We start from the raw sequence: 27986 nt of genomic DNA, 5'->3' as shown, positions 1-27986 counted from the left end.
ATACAATCTATTGCTCCCTGTTACCAGCCATTTCAGGGGAGAGGATGACTGTAGGACAGGAGAATACAGTCTATTGCCCCCTGTTATCAGCCATTTCAGAGGAGAGGATGACTGTAGGACAGGAGAATACAATCTATTGCTCCCTGTTACCAGCCATTTCAGGGGAGAGGATGACTGTAGGGCAGGAGAATACAGTCTATTGCCCCCTGTTATCAGCCATTTCAGAGGAGAGGATGACTGTAGGACAGGAGAATACAGTCTATTGTCCCCTGTTATCAGCCATTTCAGGGGAGAGGATGACTGTAGGACAGGAGAATACAGTCTATTGCCCCCTGTTATCAGCCATTTCAGGGGAGAGGATGACTGTAGGACAGGAGAATACAGTCTATTGCCCCCTGTTATCAGCCATTTCAGGGGAGAGGATGACTGTAGGACAGGAGAATACAATCTATTGCTCCCTGTTATCAGCCATTTCAGAGGAGAGGATGACTGTAGGACAGGAGAATACAGTCTATTGCTCCCTGTTATCAGCCATTTCAGGGGAGAGGATGACTGTAGGACAGGAGAATACAGTCTATTGCCCCCTGTTATCAGCCATTTCAGGGGAGAGGATGACTGTAGGACAGGAGAATACAGTCTATTGCCCCCTGTTATCAGCCATTTCAGGGGAGAGGATGACTGTAGGACAGGAGAATACAGTCTATTGCCCCCTGTTATCAGCCATATCAGGGGAGAGGATGACTGTAGGACAGGAGAATACAGTCTATTGCCCCCTGTTATCAGCCATTTCAGGGGAGAGGATGACTGTAGGACAGGAGAATACAATCTATTGCCCCCTGTTATCAGCCATTTCAGGGGAGAGGATGACTGTAGGACAGGAGAATACAGTCTATTGCCCCCTGTTATCAGCCATTTCAGGGGAGAGGATGACTGTAGGACAGGAGAATACAGTCTATTGCCCCTGTTATCAGCCATTTCAGGGGAGAGGATGACTGTAGGACAGGAGAATACAGTCTATTGCTCCCTGTTATCAGCCATTTCAGGGGAGAGGATGACTGTAGGACAGGAGAATACAGTCTATTGCCCCCTGTTATCAGCCATTTCAGGGGAGAGGATGACTGTAGGACAGGAGAATACAGTCTATTGCCCCCTGTTATCAGCCATTTCAGGGGAGAGGATGACTGTAGGACAGGAGAATACAGTCTATTGCCCCCTGTTATCAGCCATTTCAGAGGAGAGGATGACTGTAGGACAGGAGAATACAGTCTATTGCCCCCTGTTATCAGCCATTTCAGGGGAGAGGATGACTGTAGGACAGGAGAATACAATCTATTGCCCCCTGTTATCAGCCATTTCAGGGGAGAGGATGACTGTAGGACAGGAGAATACAATCTATTGCCCCCTGTTATCAGCCATTTCAGGAGAGAGGATGACTGTAGGACAGGAGAATACAGTCTATTGCCCCCTGTTATCAGCCATTTCAGGGGAGAGGATGACTGTAGGACAGGAGAATACAATCTATTGCTCCCTGTTACCAGCCATTTCAGGGGAGAGGATGACTGTAGGACAGGAGAATACAATCTATTGCTCCCTGTTACCAGCCATTTCAGGGGAGAGGATGACTGTAGGGCAGGAGAATACAGTCTATTGCCCCCTGTTATCAGCCATTTCAGGGGAGAGGATGACTGTAGGACAGGAGAATACAGTCTATTGCCCCCTGTTATCAGCCATTTCAGGGGAGAGGATGACTGTAGGACAGGAGAATACAGTCTATTGCCCCCTGTTATCAGCCATTTCAGGGGAGAGGATGACTGTAGGACAGGAGAATACAATCTATTGCCCCCTGTTATCAGCCATTTCAGGGGAGAGGATGACTGTAGGACAGGAGAATACAGTCTATTGCCCCCTGTTATCAGCCATTTCAGGGGAGAGGATGACTGTAGGACAGGAGAATACAGTCTATTGCCCCTGTTATCAGCCATTTCAGGGGAGAGGATGACTGTAGGACAGGAGAATACAGTCTATTGCTCCCTGTTATCAGCCATTTCAGGGGAGAGGATGACTGTAGGACAGGAGAATACAGTCTATTGCCCCCTGTTATCAGCCATTTCAGGGGAGAGGATGACTGTAGGACAGGAGAATACAGTCTATTGCCCCCTGTTATCAGCCATTTCAGGGGAGAGGATGACTGTAGGACAGGAGAATACAGTCTATTGCCCCCTGTTATCAGCCATTTCAGGGGAGAGGATGACTGTAGGACAGGAGAATACAGTCTATTGCCCCTGTTATCAGCCATTTCAGGGGAGAGGATGACTGTAGGACAGGAGAATACAGTCTATTGCTCCCTGTTATCAGCCATTTCAGGGGAGAGGATGACTGTAGGACAGGAGAATACAGTCTATTGCCCCCTGTTATCAGCCATTTCAGGGGAGAGGATGACTGTAGGACAGGAGAATACAGTCTATTGCCCCCTGTTATCAGCCATTTCAGGGGAGAGGATGACTGTAGGACAGGAGAATACAGTCTATTGCCCCCTGTTATCAGCCATTTCAGGGGAGAGGATGACTGTAGGACAGGAGAATACAGACTATTGCCCCTGTTATCAGCCATTTCAGGGGAGAGGATGACTGTAGGACAGGAGAATACAGTCTATTGCTCCCTGTTATCAGCCATTTCAGGGGAGAGGATGACTGTAGGACAGGAGAATACAGTCTATTGCCCCCTGTTATCAGCCATTTCAGGGGAGAGGATGACTGTAGGACAGGAGAATACAGTCTATTGCCCCCTGTTATCAGCCATTTCAGGGGAGAGGATGACTGTAGGACAGGAGAATACAATCTATTGCTCACTGTTATCAGCCATTTCAGGGGAGAGGATGACTGTAGGACAGGAGAATACAGTCTATAGCCCCCTGTTATCAGCCATTTCAGGGGAGAGGATGACTGTAGGACAGGAGAATACAGTCTATTGCTCCCTGTTATCAGCCATTTCAGGGGAGAGGATGACTGTAGGACAGGAGAATACAGTCTATTGCTCCCTGTTATCAGCCATTTCAGGGGAGAGGATGACTGTAGGACAGGAGAATACAGTCTATTGCTCCCTGTTATCAGCCATTTCAGGGGAGAGGATGACTGTAGGACAGGAGAATACAGTCTATTGCTCCCTGTTATCAGCCATTTCAGGGGAGAGGATGACTGTAGGACAGGAGAATACAGTCTATTGCTCCCTGTTATCAGCCATTTCAGGGGAGAGGATGACTGTAGGACAGGAAAATACAGTCTATTGCCCCCTGTTATCAGCCATTTCAGAGGGAGAGGATGACTGTAGGACAGGAGAATACAGTCTATTGCCCCCTGTTATCAGCCATTTCAGGGGGGAGGATGACTGTAGGACAGGAGAATACAGTCTATTGCTCCCTGTTATCAGCCATTTCAGGGGAGAGGATGACTGTAGGACAGGAGAATACAGTCTATTGCTCCCTGTTATCTGCCATTTCAGGGGAGAGGATGACTGTAGGAATGGAGAATACAATCTATTGCCCCCTGTTATCAGCCATTTCAGGGGAGAGGATGACTGTAGGACAGGAGAATACAGTCTATTGCTCCCTGTTATCAGACATTTCAGGGGAGAGGATGACTGTAGGACAGGAGAATACAGTCTATTGCCCCCTGTTATCAGCCATTTCAGGGGAGAGGATGACTGTAGGACAGGAGAATACAGTCTATTGCCCCCTGTTATCAGCCATTTCAGGGGAGAGGATGACTGTAGGACAGGAGAATACAATCTATTGCCTCCTGTTATCAGCCATTTCAGGGGGGGGGATGACTGTAGGACAGGAGAATACAGTCTATTGCCCCATGGTATCAGCCATTTCAGGGGAGAGGATGACTGTAGGACAGGAGAATACTGTCTATTGCCCCCTGTTATCAGCCATTTCAGAGGAGAGGATGACTGTAGGACAGGAGAATACAGTCTATTGCCCCCTGTTATCAGCCATTTCAGGGGAGAGGATGACTGTAGGACAGGAGAATACAATCTATTGCCTCCTGTTATCAGCCATTTCAGGGGGGGGGGGGGGATGACTGTAGGACAGGAGAATACAATCTATTGCCTCCTGTTATCAGCCATTTCAGGGGGGGGGGGATGACTGTAGGACAGGAGAATACAGTCTATTGCCCCCTGTTATCAGCCATTTCAGGGGAGAGGATGACTGTAGGACAGGAGAATACTGTCTATTGCCCCCTGTTATAAGCCATTTCAGAGGAGAGGATGACTGTAGGACAGGAGAATACAGTCTATTGCCCCCTGTTATCAGCCATTTCAGGGGAGAGGATGACTGTAGGACAGGAGAATACAGTCTATTGCCCCCTGTTATCAGTCATTTCAGAGGAGAGGATGACTGTAGGACAGGAGAATACAATCTATTGCCCCCTGTTATCAGCCATTTCAGGGGAGAGGATGACTGTAGGACAGGAGAATACAGTCTATTGCCCCCTGTTATCAGCCATTTCAGGGGAGAGGATGACTGTAGGACAGGAGAATACAGTCTATTGCCCCCTGTTATCAGCCATTTCAGGGGAGAGGATGACTGTAGGACAGGAGAATACAGTCTATTGCCCTCTGTTATCAGCCATTTCAGGGGAGAGGATGACTGTAGGACAGGAGAATACAGTCTATTGTCCCCTGTTATCAGCCATTTCAGGAGAGAGGATGACTGTAGGACAGGAGAATACAGTCTATTGCCCCCTGTTATCAGCCATTTCAGGGGAGAGGACGACTGTAGGACAGGAGAATACAGTCTATTGCCCCCTGTTATCAGCCATTTCAGGGGAGAGGATGACTGTAGGACAGGAGAATACAGTCTATTGCTCCCTGTTATCAGCCATTTCAGGGGAGAGGATGACTGTAGGACAGGAGAATACAGTCTATTGCCCCCTGTTATCAGCTATTTCAGGGGGGAGGATGACTGTAGGACAGGAGAATACAGTCTATTGCCCCCTGTTATCAGCCATTTCAGGGGAGAGGATGACTGTAGGACAGGAGAATACAATCTATTGCCCCCTGTTATCAGCCATTTCAGGGGAGAGGATGACTGTAGGACAGGAGAATACAGTCTATTGCTCCCTGTTATCAGCCATTTAAGAGGAGAGGATGACTGTAGGCCAAGAGAATACAGTCTATTGCCCCCTGTTATCAGCCATTTCAGGCCGGAGAGGATGACTGTAGGACAGGAGAATACAGTCTATTGCTCTCTGTTATCAGCCATTTCAGACCGGAGAGGATGACTGTAGGACAGGAGAGTACAGTCTATTGCCCCCTGTTATCAGCCATTTCAGGGGAGAGGATGACTGTAGGACAGGAGAATACAGTCTATTGCCCCTGTTATCAGCCATTTCAGGCCGGAGAGGATGACTGTAGGACAGGAGAATACAGTCTATTGCCCCCTGTTATCAGCCATTTCAGGGGAGAGGATGACTGTAGGACAGGAGAATACAGTCTATTGCCCCTGTTATCAGCCATTTCAGGGGGGAGAGGATGACTGTAGGACAGGAGAATACAATCTATTGCCCCCTGTTATCAGCCATTTCAGGGGAGAGGATGACTGTAGGACAGGAGAATACAGTCTATTGCCCCTGTTATCAGCCATTTCAGGGGGGAGAGGATGACTGTAGGACAGGAGAATACAGTCTATTGCCTCCTGTTATCAGCCATTTCAGGGGAGAGGATGACTGTAGGACAGGAGAATACAGTCTATTGCTCCCTGTTATCAGCCATTTCAGGGGAGAGGATGACTGTAGGACAGGAGAATACAGTCTATTGCCCCCTGTTATCAGCCATTTCAGGGGAGAGGATGACTGTAGGACAGGAGAATACAGTCTATTGCCCCCTGTTATCAGCCATTTCAGGGGAGAGGATGACTGTAGGACAGGAGAATACAATCTATTGCCTCCTGTTATCAGCCATTTCAGGGGGGGGGATGACTGTAGGACAGGAGAATACAGTCTATTGCCCCATGGTATCAGCCATTTCAGGGGAGAGGATGACTGTAGGACAGGAGAATACTGTCTATTGCCCCCTGTTATCAGCCATTTCAGAGGAGAGGATGACTGTAGGACAGGAGAATACAGTCTATTGCCCCCTGTTATCAGCCATTTCAGGGGAGAGGATGACTGTAGGACAGGAGAATACAATCTATTGCCTCCTGTTATCAGCCATTTCAGGGGGGGGGGGGGATGACTGTAGGACAGGAGAATACAATCTATTGCCTCCTGTTATCAGCCATTTCAGGGGGGGGGGATGACTGTAGGACAGGAGAATACAGTCTATTGCCCCCTGTTATCAGCCATTTCAGGGGAGAGGATGACTGTAGGACAGGAGAATACTGTCTATTGCCCCCTGTTATAAGCCATTTCAGAGGAGAGGATGACTGTAGGACAGGAGAATACAGTCTATTGCCCCCTGTTATCAGCCATTTCAGGGGAGAGGATGACTGTAGGACAGGAGAATACAGTCTATTGCCCCCTGTTATCAGTCATTTCAGAGGAGAGGATGACTGTAGGACAGGAGAATACAATCTATTGCCCCCTGTTATCAGCCATTTCAGGGGAGAGGATGACTGTAGGACAGGAGAATACAGTCTATTGCCCCCTGTTATCAGCCATTTCAGGGGAGAGGATGACTGTAGGACAGGAGAATACAGTCTATTGCCCCCTGTTATCAGCCATTTCAGGGGAGAGGATGACTGTAGGACAGGAGAATACAGTCTATTGCCCTCTGTTATCAGCCATTTCAGGGGAGAGGATGACTGTAGGACAGGAGAATACAGTCTATTGTCCCCTGTTATCAGCCATTTCAGGAGAGAGGATGACTGTAGGACAGGAGAATACAGTCTATTGCCCCCTGTTATCAGCCATTTCAGGGGAGAGGACGACTGTAGGACAGGAGAATACAGTCTATTGTCCCCTGTTATCAGCCATTTCAGGGGAGAGGATGACTGTAGGACAGGAGAATACAGTCTATTGCTCCCTGTTATCAGCCATTTCAGGGGAGAGGATGACTGTAGGACAGGAGAATACAGTCTATTGCCCCCTGTTATCAGCTATTTCAGGGGGGAGGATGACTGTAGGACAGGAGAATACAGTCTATTGCCCCCTGTTATCAGCCATTTCAGGGGAGAGGATGACTGTAGGACAGGAGAATACAATCTATTGCCCCCTGTTATCAGCCATTTCAGGGGAGAGGATGACTGTAGGACAGGAGAATACAGTCTATTGCTCCCTGTTATCAGCCATTTAAGAGGAGAGGATGACTGTAGGCCAAGAGAATACAGTCTATTGCCCCCTGTTATCAGCCATTTCAGGCCGGAGAGGATGACTGTAGGACAGGAGAATACAGTCTATTGCTCTCTGTTATCAGCCATTTCAGACCGGAGAGGATGACTGTAGGACAGGAGAGTACAGTCTATTGCCCCCTGTTATCAGCCATTTCAGGGGAGAGGATGACTGTAGGACAGGAGAATACAGTCTATTGCCCCTGTTATCAGCCATTTCAGGCCGGAGAGGATGACTGTAGGACAGGAGAATACAGTCTATTGCCCCCTGTTATCAGCCATTTCAGGGGAGAGGATGACTGTAGGACAGGAGAATACAGTCTATTGCCCCTGTTATCAGCCATTTCAGGGGGGAGAGGATGACTGTAGGACAGGAGAATACAATCTATTGCCCCCTGTTATCAGCCATTTCAGGGGAGAGGATGACTGTAGGACAGGAGAATACAGTCTATTGCCCCTGTTATCAGCCATTTCAGGGGGGAGAGGATGACTGTAGGACAGGAGAATACAGTCTATTGCCTCCTGTTATCAGCCATTTCAGGGGAGAGGATGACTGTAGGACAGGAGAATACAGTCTATTGCTCCCTGTTATCAGCCATTTCAGGGGAGAGGATGACTGTAGGACAGGAGAATACAATCTATTGCCTCCTGTTATCAGCCATTTCAGGGGGGGGGGGGGGACTGTAGGACAGGAGAATACAGTCTATTGCCCCTGTTATCAGCCATTTCAGGGGGAGGATGACTGTAGGACAGGAGAATACAGTCTATTGCCCCTGTTATCAGCCATTTCAGGGGGAGAGGATGACTGTAGGACAGGAGAATACAGTCTATTGCCCCCTGTTATCAGCCATTTCAGGGGAGAGGATGACTGTAGGACAGGAGAATACAGTCTATTGCCCCCTGTTATCAGCCATTTCAGGGGAGAGGATGACTGTAGGACAGGAGAATACAGTCTATTGCCCCCTGTTATCAGCCATTTCAGGGGAGAGGATGACTGTAGGACAGGAGAATACAGACTATTGCCCCTGTTATCAGCCATTTCAGGGGAGAGGATGACTGTAGGACAGGAGAATACAGTCTATTGCTCCCTGTTATCAGCCATTTCAGGGGAGAGGATGACTGTAGGACAGGAGAATACAGTCTATTGCCCCCTGTTATCAGCCATTTCAGGGGAGAGGATGACTGTAGGACAGGAGAATACAGTCTATTGCCCCCTGTTATCAGCCATTTCAGGGGAGAGGATGACTGTAGGACAGGAGAATACAATCTATTGCTCACTGTTATCAGCCATTTCAGGGGAGAGGATGACTGTAGGACAGGAGAATACAGTCTATAGCCCCCTGTTATCAGCCATTTCAGGGGAGAGGATGACTGTAGGACAGGAGAATACAGTCTATTGCTCCCTGTTATCAGCCATTTCAGGGGAGAGGATGACTGTAGGACAGGAGAATACAGTCTATTGCTCCCTGTTATCAGCCATTTCAGGGGAGAGGATGACTGTAGGACAGGAGAATACAGTCTATTGCTCCCTGTTATCAGCCATTTCAGGGGAGAGGATGACTGTAGGACAGGAGAATACAGTCTATTGCTCCCTGTTATCAGCCATTTCAGGGGAGAGGATGACTGTAGGACAGGAGAATACAGTCTATTGCTCCCTGTTATCAGCCATTTCAGGGGAGAGGATGACTGTAGGACAGGAAAATACAGTCTATTGCCCCCTGTTATCAGCCATTTCAGAGGGAGAGGATGACTGTAGGACAGGAGAATACAGTCTATTGCCCCCTGTTATCAGCCATTTCAGGGGGGAGGATGACTGTAGGACAGGAGAATACAGTCTATTGCTCCCTGTTATCAGCCATTTCAGGGGAGAGGATGACTGTAGGACAGGAGAATACAGTCTATTGCTCCCTGTTATCTGCCATTTCAGGGGAGAGGATGACTGTAGGAATGGAGAATACAATCTATTGCCCCCTGTTATCAGCCATTTCAGGGGAGAGGATGACTGTAGGACAGGAGAATACAGTCTATTGCTCCCTGTTATCAGACATTTCAGGGGAGAGGATGACTGTAGGACAGGAGAATACAGTCTATTGCCCCCTGTTATCAGCCATTTCAGGGGAGAGGATGACTGTAGGACAGGAGAATACAGTCTATTGCCCCCTGTTATCAGCCATTTCAGGGGAGAGGATGACTGTAGGACAGGAGAATACAATCTATTGCCTCCTGTTATCAGCCATTTCAGGGGGGGGGGATGACTGTAGGACAGGAGAATACAGTCTATTGCCCCCTGGTATCAGCCATTTCAGGGGAGAGGATGACTGTAGGACAGGAGAATACTGTCTATTGCCCCCTGTTATCAGCCATTTCAGAGGAGAGGATGACTGTAGGACAGGAGAATACAGTCTATTGCCCCCTGTTATCAGCCATTTCAGGGGAGAGGATGACTGTAGGACAGGAGAATACAATCTATTGCCTCCTGTTATCAGCCATTTCAGGGGGGGGGGGGGGGGGGATGACTGTAGGACAGGAGAATACAGTCTATTGCCCCCTGTTATCAGCCATTTCAGGGGAGAGGATGACTGTAGGACAGGAGAATACTGTCTATTGCCCCCTGTTATCAGCCATTTCAGAGGAGAGGATGACTGTAGGACAGGAGAATACAGTCTATTGCCCCCTGTTATCAGCCATTTCAGGGGAGAGGATGACTGTAGGACAGGAGAATACAGTCTATTGCCCCCTGTTATCAGTCATTTCAGAGGAGAGGATGACTGTAGGACAGGAGAATACAATCTATTGCCCCCTGTTATCAGCCATTTCAGGGGAGAGGATGACTGTAGGACAGGAGAATACAGTCTATTGCCCCCTGTTATCAGCCATTTCAGGGGAGAGGATGACTGTAGGACAGGAGAATACAGTCTATTGCCCCCTGTTATCAGCCATTTCAGGGGAGAGGATGACTGTAGGACAGGAGAATACAGTCTATTGCCCTCTGTTATCAGCCATTTCAGGGGAGAGGATGACTGTAGGACAGGAGAATACAGTCTATTGTCCCCTGTTATCAGCCATTTCAGGAGAGAGGATGACTGTAGGACAGGAGAATACAGTCTATTGCCCCCTGTTATCAGCCATTTCAGGGGAGAGGACGACTGTAGGACAGGAGAATACAGTCTATTGTCCCCTGTTATCAGCCATTTCAGGGGAGAGGATGACTGTAGGACAGGAGAATACAGTCTATTGCTCCCTGTTATCAGCCATTTCAGGGGAGAGGATGACTGTAGGACAGGAGAATACAGTCTATTGCCCCCTGTTATCAGCCATTTCAGGGGGGAGGATGACTGTAGGACAGGAGAATACAGTCTATTGCCCCCTGTTATCAGCCATTTCAGGGGAGAGGATGACTGTAGGACAGGAGAATACAATCTATTGCCCCCTGTTATCAGCCATTTCAGGGGAGAGGATGACTGTAGGACAGGAGAATACAGTCTATTGCTCCCTGTTATCAGCCATTTAAGAGGAGAGGATGACTGTAGGCCAAGAGAATACAGTCTATTGCCCCCTGTTATCAGCCATTTCAGGCCGGAGAGGATGACTGTAGGACAGGAGAATACAGTCTATTGCTCTCTGTTATCAGCCATTTCAGACCGGAGAGGATGACTGTAGGACAGGAGAATACAGTCTATTGCCCCCTGTTATCAGCCATTTCAGGGGAGAGGATGACTGTAGGACAGGAGAATACAGTCTATTGCCCCTGTTATCAGCCATTTCAGGCCGGAGAGGATGACTGTAGGACAGGAGAATACAGTCTATTGCCCCCTGTTATCAGCCATTTCAGGGGAGAGGATGACTGTAGGACAGGAGAATACAGTCTATTGCCCCTGTTATCAGCCATTTCAGGGGGGAGAGGATGACTGTAGGACAGGAGAATACAATCTATTGCCCCCTGTTATCAGCCATTTCAGGGGAGAGGATGACTGTAGGACAGGAGAATACAGTCTATTGCCCCTGTTATCAGCCATTTCAGGGGGGAGAGGATGACTGTAGGACAGGAGAATACAGTCTATTGCCTCCTGTTATCAGCCATTTCAGGGGAGAGGATGACTGTAGGACAGGAGAATACAGTCTATTGCTCCCTGTTATCAGCCATTTCAGGGGAGAGGATGACTGTAGGACAGGAGAATACAATCTATTGCCTCCTGTTATCAGCCATTTCAGGGGGGGGGTGACTGTAGGACAGGAGAATACAGTCTATTGCCCCTGTTATCAGCCATTTCAGGGGGAGGATGACTGTAGGACAGGAGAATACAGTCTATTGCCCCTGTTATCAGCCATTTCAGGGGGAGAGGATGACTGTAGGACAGGAGAATACAGTCTATTGCCCCCTGTTATCAGCCATTTCAGGGGAGAGGATGACTGTAGGACAGGAGAATACAATCTATTGCCTCCTGTTATCAGCCATTTCAGGGGAGAGGATGACTGTAGGACAGGAGAATACAATCTATTGCCCCCTGTTATCAGCCATTTCAGGGGAGAGGATGACTGTAGTACAGGAGAATACAGTCTATTGCTCCCTGTTATCAGCCATTTCAGGGGGAGGATGACTGTAGGACAGGAGAATACAGTCTATTGCCCCCTGTTATCAGCCATTTCAGGGGGAGGATGACTGTAGGACAGGAGAATACAGTCTATTGCTCACTGTTATCAGCCATTTCAGGGGAGAGGATGACTGTAGGGCAGGAGAATACAATCTATTGCCTCCTGTTATCAGCCATTTCAGGGGAGAGGATGACTGTAGGACAGGAGAATACAATCTATTGCTCCCTGTTATCAGCCATTTCAGGGGAGAGGATGACTGTAGGACAGGAGAATACAATCTATTGCCCCCTGTTATCAGCCATTTCAGGGGGAGGATGACTGTAGGACAGGAGAATACAGTCTATTGCCCCCTGTTATCAGCCATTTCAGGGGAGAGGATGACTGTAGTACAGGAGAATACAATCTATTGCCCCCTGTTATCAGCCATTTCAGGGGAGAGGATGACTGTAGGACAGGAGAATACAATCTATTGCTCCCTGTTATCAGCCATTTCTGGCCGGGGAGAGATTTGCTGAATGCTTTATCTGCTGTATTTCCAGTGCTGCATGTGGGGCCTATATCCATGCGGGAGCATTATAAGAGGAGCAGCTATCATAGGTTGCTGACTTTAGGGTTAGCAGACCTTTAAGATTGCAGCGGGCAGTTATTTTGTGTATATCTTGCTGTTCAGTGATACATTATTTCTGATGTATAAACTTCAAGCATAACCCTTACTTGCCCTTTAAGGAGCTTGGCTATAATCTACAGAGCGGCGTTATATCGTTAGAATAGCGGTGAACTTGTCTCTGCTGGATCTTTCCTCTCTCGCTGTAGATCAGTCACAACTTAGTTTTTTCATCCGGAGATCATTGAGCCATCTCCGCTTGGATGTAGCAGAGCTGTGTTGGTCACCCCTGCAGCGACAGTTATTACTTCATTATTGCACTCCACAGGCTCCAGAAGCAGCTAATCTATAGCAGTGTTGTTCTAATGATGCAGATAAGGGGGGCTCCTGGGTCCTGTACACACAGAGCACTGCCTGCAGATCAGAAGAGACGGCTCTCACAATGATGTCCGGTGCCAGCGCTGCCCGCCACTCCTGGAGCCTGGTAACCAGCTGCCTGTCACTGCCGATCAGCTGGCGCCTTTGTGCATTCACTGCACTAATCCTCCATCCGTATTGCTGACAATTACCTGCAGATGAGGAGCGTGCCCTGTGGTGCAACCTGCTGCAAGAGTGGAGATGGAGCTTGTACAGATATGCAGGGGCCCTAAGCATTGAGGGGCCCGCCAGAAAGTTCCCATGTATCACCGCATAGTGGCTGTCTAATGTCGGAGGACGAAGTGGCTGTCGCATGGCAGCTACTTCACCTTCTGGCACCGACTGTGCAGGAGTGACCAGAAAGGCAACACATTACTGACCTCCAGAGAAGGGGCCCCTCATCCATGGGACCCCTAGGACTAGGATATCAAACCACCGGAACATAGACGAGAAACTGGGAGCCATACCAGCAAAGTGCTCTGTAACTAGCAGCTCCTCAACAGCATGGGGCCCCCACATCAGTTATGTAGAGGAGCCCACTGCTGTCCTGGACATTGAAGATAAGAAAAGTCAGGCATAGCTGACTTTACTCTGTGTATGGGCACCTTTACCCAGGCATTTAACTCCTAGACCACCAGGGATGTTTCCATTGATCGACCATAGATAACCTGGAATGTCTCCACTGACTGAGCCTAGACCACCAGGGACCTTTCCACTAATTGACCCTAGATCACCAGGGATGTCTCCACTGATCAACCCTAGACAACTATATATGTCTCCACTGACCGAACCTTGATCACCAGGGACGTCTCCACTGATCGACCCTAGATCACTAGGGACGTCTCCACTGATCGACCCTAGATCTCCAAGGATATCTCCATTGATTGACCATAGACCACCAGGGACCTATCCACTAACTGACCCTAGATGACCATGGATATCTCCACTGATTGACCCTAGACAACTATAGATGTCTTCAATGATCAAACCTAGATCACCAGGGATGTCTCCACTGCTAGACCTTAGACCAACAGGGATGTCTCCACTGATCGACTCTAGATCACCAGGAATGCCTCCACCGATTGACCCTAGATCACCAGGGATGTCTCCACTTTTTAACCCTAGACAACTATAGATGTGTCCACTGATCGAACCCACCTTGATCACCAGGGATGTTTCCGCTGATTGACCATAGATCAACTGGAATGTCTCCACTGATTGACCCTAGACCACCAAGGACCTCTCCACTAATCAAGCCTAGATCAACAGGGATGTCTCCACTGATTAACCCAAGAAAACTATAGATGTGTCCACTGATCGAACCTTGATCACAGGGATGTCTCCACCGATCGAACCTTGATCTCCAGGGATGTCTCCACTGATCGACCATAGGTCACCAGGGACCTCTCCACTAATTGACCCTAGATCACGGGGATTTCTCCACTGATCGACCCTAGACCACCAGGAATGTGTCCACTGTTTGACCCTAGACCCCCAGAGATGCCTCCACTGATCGACCCTAGACCCCAAGAGATGCCTCCACTGATCAACCCTAGACAACTATAGATGTCTTCACTGATCGACCCTGGACCACCAGGGATGTTTCCACTGATCGACCATAGATCACCTGACAGGTCGCCACTGATCGACCATAAATCACCTGAAATGTCTCCACTGATCGACCGTAGATCACCTGGAATGTCTACACTGATCGAACCTAGACCACCAAGGATGTCTCCTCTAATTAACCATAGATCATGAGGGATGTCTCCACTAATCGACCCTAAGTGTGGGTTCACACCTGAGCGTACTCTGTATGCGCTTTTTACAGGCGTTTTTATCGGGCGTTTACATACGCGCGAGGAAACAAGCAAATGCCCATTGTCGCGCTTTCCCGCTAAGTCTATGTGCGGGAACGCGCGACAATACGCCCCCAAAGAAGCTCCTGTACTTCTTGGGGCGTAGGACGTTTTACAGCGCGTTCGTACGCGCTGTAAAACGCTCAGGTGAGAACCATGCCCATAGGGAATCATTGTTTTTTGCCTGTTGAGCGTTTTACAGTGCGTAGGAACGCAGGAACGCGCTGTAAAACGCTCAGGTGTGAACCCAGCCTAAACAACTATAGATGTCTCCACTGATCGACCCTTGATTACCAGGGATGTCTCCACTGATCGACCATAGATCAACTGGAATATATCCACTGAACAAACCTAGACCACCAGGGATGTCTCCATTAGAACATACTGTTCAATTACAAAGGTATTAATTACATATGGAGGTGTGTGGGTGGACGGATGGCAGTTTTACGAGGGCACTGTATGGCTATTAACTAACTTTGTATGGCAGTATTAGTAGAGACACATGTAAGCACATTCCTATCCCATTGATTTCTATTGAGTAGGTTAACACAGACAAAATCCGTGCTCCATTGTTTCCAATGGGAATCCGTGCTCCATTGTTTCCAATGGGAATCCGTGCTCCATTGTTTCCAATGGGAATCCGTGCTCCATTGTTTCCAATGGGAATCCGTGCTCCATTGTTTCCAATGGGAATCCGTGCTCCATTGTTTCCAATGGGAATCCGTGCTCCTGTTCACACAGGACACTTCCAAGTGAAATTATGGATGCAAATCTGTGGCAGAAATCTATGGGTCGGTGATTTCTTCCATACGACTGACCGCGTAAAATCGTGTTGGCTCAGTCCGCGCACAGGTTTAACCCTGCGGCTGCTAGCAGACATTGTGCGGCTCCCTGGCTGCAGCGAGCAGGTTAAGTCTGTTACTGGAAACATAAAAGCCGGATCATCGGACCCCTTCCATCTGGAGTACGCGGGAAGCAAGCAGGCACCAGGGGCCGCCATAAAGTGGAAAATGATAATCCGAGAAAGCATTAAACTGACACCTTCCTTACGAGGGTGGCGCACGCGTCCGTGTGAAAGCTGACACTTCGGATTTGTGTGTTCGCTCGCCTTCCCTGCCAAATAAAGCTCCGCCGAGGATAGAAGGGGCGCCATTTATGGCAGGTCATCATCATATCCGCCAGCTCATTAAAACTTGGAGATAAAAAAAAAAAAACGCGAAAAAAATAACAGAAAAAGTTCAGTCGAGGAGTCATCAGAGGCGCGAGGAGGAGGAGAGATACGAGGCGCCTGAAAGGTGTTTGAGGAGCGAGCCTTGGGTCTGACAAACCGGATTTTTAGTATGCCTCTCCGTTCACGGTGGGCAAAAATAATTGGTCATCAGTGACTACTAATTCGGTTCAGTAGCCGGAGGCAATTTTTTTCTTGCGAGGAAATCAATGACAGCGCTGAGGCCTTTTCAGCGCAGTTCGGCTCGCGGCGCGGCCCTGATTTAGCAGACAGCCATTCTGTTAATATAACATTACAATATCTATATATGCGGTCGGGGGGGGGGGGGGGGTGTTATTATGACATATGGGGGGGGGGGGGGGGGTCAGCTGCCAGACCCGGCATAGTGACATCATTAAAAGGAATTGTAAACTTTTTTTTTTTTTTTACTCCTCGGAACAAATTCCCAATGTTTCCCCCTTCTGGTCGGACTCCACCGTCCTGTTTACCGCGCATTCAACTTTTTGACATTTTTAAAATGATTTCCCATTGTTTTAGTAAAGTTTTATTAACCCTTTAAGTGACAAATCTGGTCAAGGCCGGGCGCGCAGCAGGGGACGGACACCGTTCTGAATATGTAGTGCAGACACTTAAAGGGGTTTAAACTGTGGATGGGGGGGGGGGGGGCTGACAGCTGGCCCCCCCCATGTATAAAGCGGCGGTCGAGCGTGCTACATTCATGTCTGCCGGAGCGCTGTTCTCGGATCTACATCGCACATCTGACTGCCGCTCCATACACTCGAGTGTAGGGCCCCGTTCCTATGATTGGTGGGGGGCTCAGCTTACGCTGTGTATAGGAGTAAGTTAAAATCTCAGCACAACCCCTTTAACCTCTTTGTACTATAGATTTAAATATGGCGTCCTGTGCGGAGGCTTGTGGGGGGGGTCCCAGCAGTCCGCCCCCCAATGGTCAGTCACTTTGCTGTAACCTGTAGTTAAGGAATACGTTGAAATCTTGCAAGAACCCTTTACAAGGAGTTTTGCTTGACCGTTCTTCCAAACACAGCGCCACAGCTGTACACAGGTCGTGTGTGGTATTGCAGCTCAGCCCCATTCACTTCAATAAGGCCTAGCTGCAGGGCCAGATACAGTCCATGGGTGGCGCTGATTTTGTAGGGAAGCAGACATGTTTCTCTAATCCTGGACCTCCTTGTCAATCAAAGGCTGGCCGGCCCAAAACTGCCTCCTGTTCTTGCAAAGAAATGGGGTGCAAACAAGCAAGGACTGATTTAGCGGTTTTATAGAAAAGTAGGATCCAGGCATTGAGCAGAATAGGGCCTAATCGCTTTTCGCAGCCCACAATACTGCCATATAGTGCCAAGAGAATGCTGCCATATACAGCCCAAATTTACACAGTACCTAAATAATGCTCCCTCACACAGCCCAATAATACCGTAGATCAGTTCCTTCCGTACTGCGCTAAATAGTGATCCTGTCCCTAGAAAGCCCCTAGTAAATGGGGTCCCTGTGCAGCTGCCCCCTGGACTATAATATATAGATGCAGTACCACCACCAACCACTAGAGACCTCAACACGTAATATGTCATTTGTACACTAGGAGGGGCAGGAGGGGGATACATGGCGGTAGCAGAGTGATCTGTAGGGGGCACCACTTCCCCTCTCTCACCAGGAACAATGGAGGCACCTGTCTCACTGTCCAGCTGACGCCCTGCTCCAGTCACACAGCAGGGGCCCTCAGCCTGGCTATTACTGCTCAGGTAAAGATGGCCGTGACCACCTGTAAAGCCGCCCCGTCCAGTCCTATAATTGCTCCCCCTTGGCCGGAGGATCTGTCGGCTGCAACAAACACTCAGCCAAGGAACAAAAGCGGAGCGCTTATCCGTATTCACCGCAGCGTCTGCAGCTAATTAGCAAAGGGGCCACTGGGCCTTCATGGGGTTGAGCGTCGCTCTGAGGGTATTTTTTGTTAATTGTCCCTGCATAAAGAAGCCTAATGACGGTGGAGGAGACGAGTTTAGTTCTGATGCTGAATCTATAGAGAAAGGTCACCGGTAATTTAGCGAGACTTTCCCAGCGCTGCATTCAATTAGTGTTCTACCCAAATGAGTACAAGACGAGGGGGGAGGAGGGGAGGTTACTGACTCAAGTCCTCCCTAGATAACACCTTGCCCCCAATACAACTGGGGATGAAAGATCCAGATCACTGGTTATATCTATGGTGACCTTATCCATAGTCACAGTAAATGTATGGAGGGCGCAGGAATAAAAATAACAGTGCCCCCTACAGGTCAATCCAGAGGTAATAGCAAATATACCGACATGCCCACAATCGTAATACAACCACAAGCATAAATGTAGAATTGATATAATACACACACTGTATAGAAATTGCATCCTGAGTTACATCCTGTACTCCAGAGCTGCACTCACTATTCTGCTGGTGCAGTCACTGTGTACATACATTACTTATCCTGTACTGATCCTGAGTTACATCATGTATTATACGCCAGAGCTGCACTCACTATTCTGCTGGTGCAGTCACTGTGTACATACATTACTTATCCTGTACTGATCCTGAGTTACATCCTGTATTATACTCCAGAGCTGCACTCACTATTCTGCTGGTGCAGTCACTGTGTACATACATTACTTATCCTGTACTGATCCTGAGTTACATCCTGTATTATACTCCAGAGCTGCACTCACTATTCTGCTGGTGCAGTCACTGTGTACATACATTACTTATCCTGTACTGATCCTGAGTTACATGCTGTATTATACTCCAGAGCTGCACTCACTATTCTGCTGGTGCAGTCACTGTGTACATACATTACTTATCCTGTACTGATCCAGAGTTACATCCTGTATTATACTCCAGAGCTGCACTCACTATTCTGCTGGTGCAGTCACTGTGTTCATACATTACTTATCCTGTACTGACCCTGAGTTACATCCTGTATTATACTCCAGAGCTGCACTCACTATTCTGCTGGTGCAGTCACTGTGTACATACATTACTTATCCTGTACTGATCCTGAGTTACATGCTGTATTATACTCCAGAGCTGCACTCACTATTCTGCTGGTGCAGTCACTGTGTACATACATTACTTATCCTGTACTGATCCTGAGTTACATCCTGTATTATACTCCACTACATACAGATTATACAGCCACCACTAGAGGGAGCTCAATATATACAGATTATACAGCCACCACTAGAGGGAGCTCACTACATACAGATTATACAGCCACCACTAGAGGGAGCTCACTACATACAGATAATACAGCCACCACTAGAGGGAGCTCACTACATACAGATAATACAGCCACCACTAGAGGGAGCTCACTACATACAGATTATACAGCCACCACTAGAGGGAGCTCACTACATACAGATTATACAGCCACCACTAGAGGGAGCTCAATATATACAGATTATACAGCCACCACTAGAGGGAGCTCACTACATACAGATTATACAGCCACCACTAGAGGGAGCTCACTACATACAGATAATACAGCCACCACTAGAGGGAGCTCACTACATACAGATAATACAGCCACCACTAGAGGGAGCTCACTACATACAGATTATACAGCCACCACTAGAGGGAGCTCACTACATACAGATTATACAGCCACCACTAGAGGGAGCTCAATATATACAGATTATACAGCCACCACTAGGGGGAGCTCACTACATACAGATTATACAGCCACCACTAGAGGAAGCTCACTACATACAGATTATACAGTCACCACTAGGGGGAGCTCACTACATACAGATTATACAGTCACCACTAGGGGGAGCTCACTACATACAGATTATACAGTCACCACTAGGGGGAGCTCACTACATACAGATTATACAGCCACCACTAGGGGGAGCTCACTACATACAGATTATACAGTCACCACTAGAGGGAGCTCACTGCATACAGATTATACAGCCACCACTAGAGGGAGCTCACTACATATAGATATATACAGCCACCACTAGAGGGAGCTCACTACATACAGATTATACAGCCACCACTAGGGGGAGCTCACTATATACAGATAATACAGCCACCACTAGAGGGAGCTCACTATATACAGATCATACAGTCACCACTAGAGGGAGCTCACTATATACAGATCATACAGTCACCACTAGGGGGAGCTCACTACATACAGATTATAGTCACCACTAGAGGGGGCTCACTACATACAGATTATACAGCCACCACTAGAGGGAGCTCACTACATACAGATTATACAGTCACCACTAGAGGGATCTCACTACATACAGATTATAGTCACCACTAGAGGGGGCTCACTACATACAGATTATACAGTCACCACTAGAGGGAGCTCACTACATACAGATTATACAGTCACCACTAGGGGGAGCTCACTACATACAGATTATACAGACACCACTAGGGGGAGCTCACTACATACAGATTATACAGCCACCACTAGGGGGAGCTCACTACATACAGATTATAAAGCATTCCTTGTGTTCAACACAATGTATTAGTCTAGCTCCCCCTAGTGGTGACAGCAGGCAGAATTGCATTGTTTACCTCTATGGCTGGGGATTAGAAGCTCTGTGACAGAAAAAAAACTGAACTCTATTGTGATAGGATTTTGGGTTTATTTGTGCCAAGCCCCCCCCTACACCAGATTTCGATTCACTGTAAGAGTGTGGGGGGGGGGGGGTAAACCAGGGCTTCCTTTCCAAGTCTGACGGGGGCAGTAGTAGTGGGACCCTGTAAGGGAAGTGGAGCCCATCTAGCGCCCCCTATGTATGACATCCATGACCACAGACCGAGCATGCATGTCTTCTCTTACTCCCCTCCCCCCCCATATCTGCCGTCAGGACCCCACCAGAATAAGTCTAATGTGTGTGGCCGTTGACGTAACGATTGCTGCGATCGGATCACGACGAGCCTCGGTGCCAGTCGCCGCGTATAAACCTCAGCTTCATAAAACGTCAAGAACGCGGCGCGGGCTGCTCCCGTGGCGCGCTCCACCTGCCGCATCCCCCTACACCCGCCAGACCTTGTAAGAATCAGACGCTACAGCGAGATTTCCTGGCTGCTGATTGGAGCTTTCCCCATGGGGGACTCTGGGACGCTGGCACCGGCTCGTTAGTGCTGACCTTGGCATAGGTTCTGAGGGCTGATGGATAGGGTACCCGGCCGGACAAAGCCCTGGGGACCCCCGCCATGTATCCATTATTGTCCCATCAGCGCCTCCCGTGACCCCTCCCCGGGTGTGAATGCCACCAGCATCCGAGAGAGTATAAATCTATGTCTGATGGGGGGGGGGGGGCAGGTGAAAAATGTCCTTCTTATGACTTGTGCAAGACGCAGGGAGGAGGGAGCTGGATTAACCCCTTGTGTGCTGAGCAGCCGTGTGCAGGTGTATGGTTTCATCCAGAGTCTGACAATCCGGCAGGTGAGGAAGATGAGGACGCTCCCGCGCCTCCCCATCATGGCGGAGGGAAATCTGCGAGGAACCAAGAAGTTCTCAAATATCGTGTGTGTCATAAATTGGGAATTCTTTACTCCACAAAATTGCCTCCAGCATCAGCACAACTGTATCTACAGGGCGACGACGATACTGCGCTGAGCTGTGTATCTAATCCTGTCAGGTGTGATACTGCGCCGAGCTGTGTATCTAATCCTATCCTGTGTGATACTGTCTGCTGAGCTGTGTATCTACAGGGCGACGACGATACTGCGCTGAGCCGTGTATCTAATCCTGTCAGGTGTGATACTGCGCCGAGCTGTGTATCTAATCCTATCCTGTGTGATACAGTCTGCTGAGCTGTGTATCTACAGGGCGACGACGATACTGCGCTGAGCCGTGTATCTAATCCTGTCAGGTGTGATACTGCGCCGAGCTGTGTATCTAATCCTGTCAGGTGTGATACAGTCTGCTGAGCTGTGTATCTAATCCTGTCAGGTGTGATACAGTCTGCTGAGCTGTGTATCTAATCCTCTCCTGTGTGATACTGTCTGCTGAGCTATGTATCTAATCCTATCCTGTGTGATACTGTCTGCTGAACTGTGTATCTAATCCTATCCTGTGTGATACTGTCTGCTGAGCTGTGTATCTAATCCTATCCTGTGTGATACTGTCTGCTGAGCTGTGTATCTAATCCTATCCTGTGTGATACTGTCTGCTGAGCTGTGTATCTAATCCTATCCTGTGTGATACTGTCTGCTGAGCTGTGTATCTAATCCTATCCTGTGTGATACTGTCTGCTGAGCTGTGTATCTAATCCTATCCTGTGTGATACTGTCTGCTGAGCTGTGTATCTAATCCTATCCTGTGTGATACTGTCTGCTGAGCTGTGTATCTAATCCTATCCTGTGTGATACTGCCTGCTGAGCTGTGTATCTAATCCTATCCTGTGTGATACTGTCTGCTGAGCCGTGTATCTAATCCCATCATGTGTGATACTGTCTGCTGAGCTGTGTATCTAATCCTATCCTGTGTGATACTGTCTGCTGTATCTAATCCTGTCCTGTGTGATACTGTCTGCTGAGCTGTGTATCTAATCCTGTCAGGTGTGATACTGCCTGCTGAGCTGTGTATCTAATCCTGTCCTGTGTGATACTGTCTGCTGAGCTGTGTATCTAATCCCATCCTGTGTGATACTGTCTGCTGAGCTGTGTATCTAATCCTATCCTGTGTGATACTGTCTGCTGAGCTGTGTATCTAATCCTATCCTGTGTGATACTGTCTGCTGAGCTGTGTATCTAATCCTATCCTGTGTGATACTGTCTGCTGAGCTGTGTATCTAATCCTATCCTGTGTGATACTGTCTGCTGTATCTAATCCTATCCTGTGTGATACTGTCTGCTGAGCTGTGTATCTAATCCTATCCTGTGTGATACTGTCTGCTGTATCTAATCCTATCCTGTGTGATACTGTCTGCTGTATCTAATCCTATCCTGTGTGATACTGCCTGCTGTATCTAATCCTATCCTGTGTGATACTGTCTGCTGAGCTGTGTATCTAATCCTATACTGTGTGATACTGTCTGCTGAGCTGTGTATCTAATCCTATCCTGTGTGATACTGTCTGCTGAGCTGTGTATCTAATCCTATCCTGTGTGATACTGTCTGCTGAGCTGTGTATCTAATCCTATACTGTGTGATACCGTCTGCTGAGCTGTGTATCTAATCCTATCCTGTGTGATACTGTCTGCTGAGCTGTGTATCTAATCCTATCATGTGTGATACTGCCTGCTGAGCTGTGTATCTAATCCTATCCTGTGTGATACTGTCTGCTGTATCTAATCCTATCCTGTGTGATACTGTCTGCTGTATCTAATCCTATCCTGTGTGATACTGCCTGCTGAGCTGTGTATCTAATCCTATCCTGTGTGATACTGCCTGCTGAGCTGTGTATCTAATCCTATCCTGTGTGATACTGTCTGCTGAGCTGTGTATCTAATCCTATCCTGTGTGATACTGTCTGCTGAGCTGTGTATCTAATCCTATCCTGTGTGATACTGTCTGCTGAGCTGTGTATCTAATCCTATCCTGTGTGATACAGTCTGCTGAGCTGTGTATCTAATCCTATCCTGTGTGATACTGTCTGCTGAGCTGTGTATCTAATCCTATCCTGTGTGATACTGCCTGCTGAGCTGTGTATCTAATCCTATCCTGTGTGATACTGTCTGCTGAGCTGTGTATCTAATCCTATCCTGTGTGATACTGTCTGCTGAGCTGTGTATCTAATCCTATCCTGTGTGATACTGCCTGCTGAGCTGTGTATCTAATCCTATCCTGTGTGATACTGCCTGCTGAGCTGTGTATCTAATCCTATCCTGTGTGATACTGCCTGCTGAGCTGTGTATCTAATCCTATCCTGTGTGATACTGCCTGCTGTATCCCAGTGTATTCCTGGTCACGGTCAGGGAAGGAGCGGAGGATCCCGCTGTGGAGACGTCTGTCAGTCAGGATTCTGCGTCTCGCGGTTTTATTCACAGGCAGACTGACGGCTTCAGATACGTCTGACATGTCAGGACGCGGGGGGGGATGACTGACAGCCGCGCATTTCTGTGAGATCGTTAACGCTTCCAGCCGCGCTGACAACAGATTAACGAGCCTCCCTACAGACAGCACAGGGGTCTCCACCATCTTAAGAACTACAGATCCCAGCAGATTCTCACCTTGGAAAACGAATATCACAGGATTGCTGACTGTAGTATCAGCCGGACAGGTGGAGTGTTACTGGTTGCCTCACCAGCTAGACGGATCGTTACAGTGTATCAGTTCAAGCATTCCTCCAGGAGCAGCACCAGTCTCCCACCACTAGGGGGAGCTCACTGAAGACTGATTGCACAGCCCTCACCCATGTCTGCATACAGTAAGCTCCCCCTAGTGGTGGCCGCAGCAGACAGAATTTTGCTGCTCATACAGATATTTTTTAGTCAACAGATGAAGGGTTAAACTATTGGGTGATGAAATCAAAACCCTACAGCAGAGATCATCAGTCTCCAACACTCCAGCCGTCCTAATAGTACAGTACTACAGCTCCCAGAATCCTACAGTTACAAGAACAGCCAAGTACAGGCGCATGTCAGGAGATGTAGTTTCACAGCCGCTGGAGTGCTGAATGTTGCTGATCTCTGCCCTGGAGGGATGATGTTTTCTCTCTCAGATGCTCATGAAGGGTTAAACATGTCAGTACCGAGGAGCCCCCATAATTTGGTTTTCAGGACCCTGCGTCTTAAAAATGTGGCCGCTTCCTGAGGAACCTTCTGCAAATCCATTTGGAAGCAAAAAAATGAGTCTGGATAAACGAGAGCAGATTCTGAACCTCATGGGCGGGGCTTCTATAGCAGAAATGTACAATGTAGCTCCCTTACTGGTAAATATCAAAACACCCAGGAGGGACCTGAGCCTATTTACCGTAGAGCGCTCAAGGGCGTGCATACCCTGTGGCTCCTTACAGAGCAGGGGCCGGGCCCCGGTTTGTCCTATTTCTATTGGGTGGTGAGCACTGCAGGATGCCCCTCCCCAGAGGAACTGCAAGTGTGGAAACCGCCCCAAGGGTAATAAAAAAAGGGGTAGAGCTGGAAAAAAACACCAGGCTCTGCTGTCTGGGGTGATAACGGCAGCTCCATAATGTGTGCGCCTAGGCCGATCCTTGTTATGGAGCCCCCTCTGTTCAGCCATTAACGGGGCCAATCTATGGTGAGGCCACAATTTCCTTGCTTTCTACAGGTTTTCTTCCTGCCGTTTCCCCTTCCCCATTATTTTCGTGTCCACAATCCATTGACACGGGCAGTATTCTGGGGGACGGAATGACCGTCGGTGTTTGGCGCGTTTCATCCTGTCCTGTGCCGCCATCTCCTTCAGCGATTTAACCTCCATTTACGGAGAAATAAAGCAGAATTGATGCTGATTCGGGTCGGCTCAGGGGATACTTTGATCCATAAAAGGCCTCTTTGGCGGCACTTTGCGGCGCGCGGCTGTCACACGGCAGCGGCTGCGGGCTGATCATGATGAAGCTTTATGGTCGCGCCGTTTGCATCTAACCGCGGAGTAATGGAACAGATTCATTTGGCTGCAATTAATGTTAATGTCGGCTATGAAAATCGTCATTAAATACCATTTTAAAATCCATTCAATTTGCATCCGAGGAGCCCCATTTACTACACACAACGCCGCGCCTTAACTTCTCATCTCCCCTGGCCTTGTCAGGACTACCCCTCCCAACCCTGCCTATTAACCCTCGAATAACAAGAGGAGCCACAGGGATCCGAAAAACATGGCCGCTTTGCTCTTTTCAGAAGCAGCGCCACATCTGTGCACAGGTTGTGTCAGGTATTGCAGCTCTATGCAGTATATGCCCTAGTGACTGAACTGCAAAACCACAGACGACAGGTGGACAGGTGTGGCGCGGTTTTTTGAAAGGAAGCAGCCATGTTTTTCTAATCCAGCGACGGGCTGAGCGGTCACATGAACAGTCACTTCCGGCCCAATGGGGGGGCCAAACAACAGTGCTGGACTGGAGGAACCCTTAAGAAGGTGTCAGGCAACCCCTTTAAATCAGGACCGTCCTTCTTGGATGGTCCGCTGGTCCCTGGATAAGGCTAAAGCCTGTCCTCATGTCTGTACCCTGGTGGTGGCGGCGCCCCCTGCTGACCCGACACAGTTCATCATTGGGTTGTATGTAATCAAGGTCCATTTCATCACGGTGCAGCCTTAAAGGGGTTTTCTGAGACCCATGAACCCACCTTAACATTTATGAATTATGACCACAGATCAGACCGGCCACGTAGCAGACAGACTGATGGACGGGGTGTCGGCGGATGTAGGATTTCCGAGGAGACCTCGTCCCAGAGTGACGGATCCAAACAACTTCGAGACACCAAGCATAAGGAAACTTAAGGATGAATTATGGTGGCTCGATGGGAGGAAAATACTGACCTAACCTCATCAGAGGGGATCAATATCAGAACGGTGGGGATCCGACTCCTGGCCCCCCCCCACTGATCAGCTGTTTGATGAGCCCCGGACCCCCGCGGCCTCATCCTTGGCCAATGACGTCACATTCATCAGTCACGTGGCTTAGGCGCAGCTCAGCGCCCTTCAAGTGAATGAGGCTCGAGCTGCAATACTAAGCACAGCCACTAGACGGCATGCTGTCCTCCTCATGCGGCTGATCGGCGGGGGTCCCGGCAGTCGATCACATATTGACGGGCCGTCATTATTTAACTCCCAGAAAACCCCTTTCCCAGAACTCGGGACCCGGATCTCGACATCAGATTGGACCCCCACCGATGAGATACTCAACCCCGTACCCTGGGGATAAGGGATAGGTTTATGTCTTGGGGACACGGTCACTACCCTAGATCACAGGGAATACGGACATTAACCCTTTCACTGTCCTAGATCCACTGAAGTAACTATTTCAATGCCAGAGGGAAATATATATATTAACCCCTTCACTGCCCTAGACCACCAGATGTGCCGGGCCTGGATGCTATGTGCTGCGGTTCTGTATTGCCTACTTACCTAACTGCCCCGCAGCCACAGAGGCTTGGAGGAAAGACTGGCTGCCATTGCCTTCGGATATCCCTCGCCTCTACGAGCTATGTCCTCCCCCTCCCCCGTGTCACTATAAAAGCCACGATTATTTTCGCCGATTACCAGCTCAGTTTGGCGCAGTATGGCATGTCTATACTGGGACCACTGCCGAAGTCTTCTCCGCAGACGCTCGGCCCTGACCGCTCGCCCCTGGCCACAATGTTGTTCCAACTCCGGTAACTGGTCGGCGCGGCCAATTTACGGTTCTAAGCGTCGCCTTAAGCTTCCCCCCCTCCATGGGAATTACAGGCCACCTTCATGGGCTCTTATCTAAAGTGCTGAGCGAGAGCTAAAGTGGTCTTAATGCGAAGTGCTCGGAGGGGCTGTGACCCCACAGATCATACGGCTGTACCGAGGGGTCCGCAGGAGGGCGGCACTTTGCTGGATCGGTTCCTTACGGTCGTGGTCTTTACTCTGAAGCTTTTAAGAGGCCACATACCCATGAGACGTAATAGGACCGGCGGGAGATAAAAGGCGCACAGTATCTATCAGGATGACGCGAAGGCCAAAGTCTTATCGGAGAAAAAAGTTTAACTTAAGAAACTTTCATTTAAAGAAACATGATCTCCTTGGACAGTCCGTGCTATCAATTAAAGAGCGCTTGCCCTTTAAATAAATAAAATATAAAAAAAAATACGCAAATAAACTTCTACGTCTGGGATTTGTTTTGCCGGTGGCGTCTTTTCGCTTGTTTCTGAGTTATTTTGCCCAGTCTACAGGTAACAGATATTCTGTGACAACCTGTAATGGCAGCCATTACCGGGAGTTGTCAGCCGAGTGCGGTTCGGTAAGAGCGAGATTCCCTCCGCACCATCTCTCCTACGGTCATATAGGAGTATGCAAAGGCTGAA

At 48.7% G+C, this 27986-nt stretch overlaps 1 protein-coding gene across 1 annotated transcript in view; it reads right to left on the bottom strand.

The window, feature by feature from the left end:
* CFAP77 (cilia and flagella associated protein 77) overlaps window positions 1-27986 on the bottom strand; it is a 97705-nt gene that overhangs the window by 15681 nt on the left and 54038 nt on the right. The window lies entirely within an intron of this gene.

Source organism: Bufo bufo, chromosome 8 (assembly GCF_905171765.1).
Source record: "Bufo bufo chromosome 8, aBufBuf1.1, whole genome shotgun sequence".
In the NCBI taxonomy this organism is placed as follows: Eukaryota; Metazoa; Chordata; class Amphibia; order Anura; family Bufonidae; genus Bufo; species Bufo bufo.
Note: the sequence above shows the minus strand (reverse complement) of the source record. Positions and strands in the feature narration are given on the sequence as shown.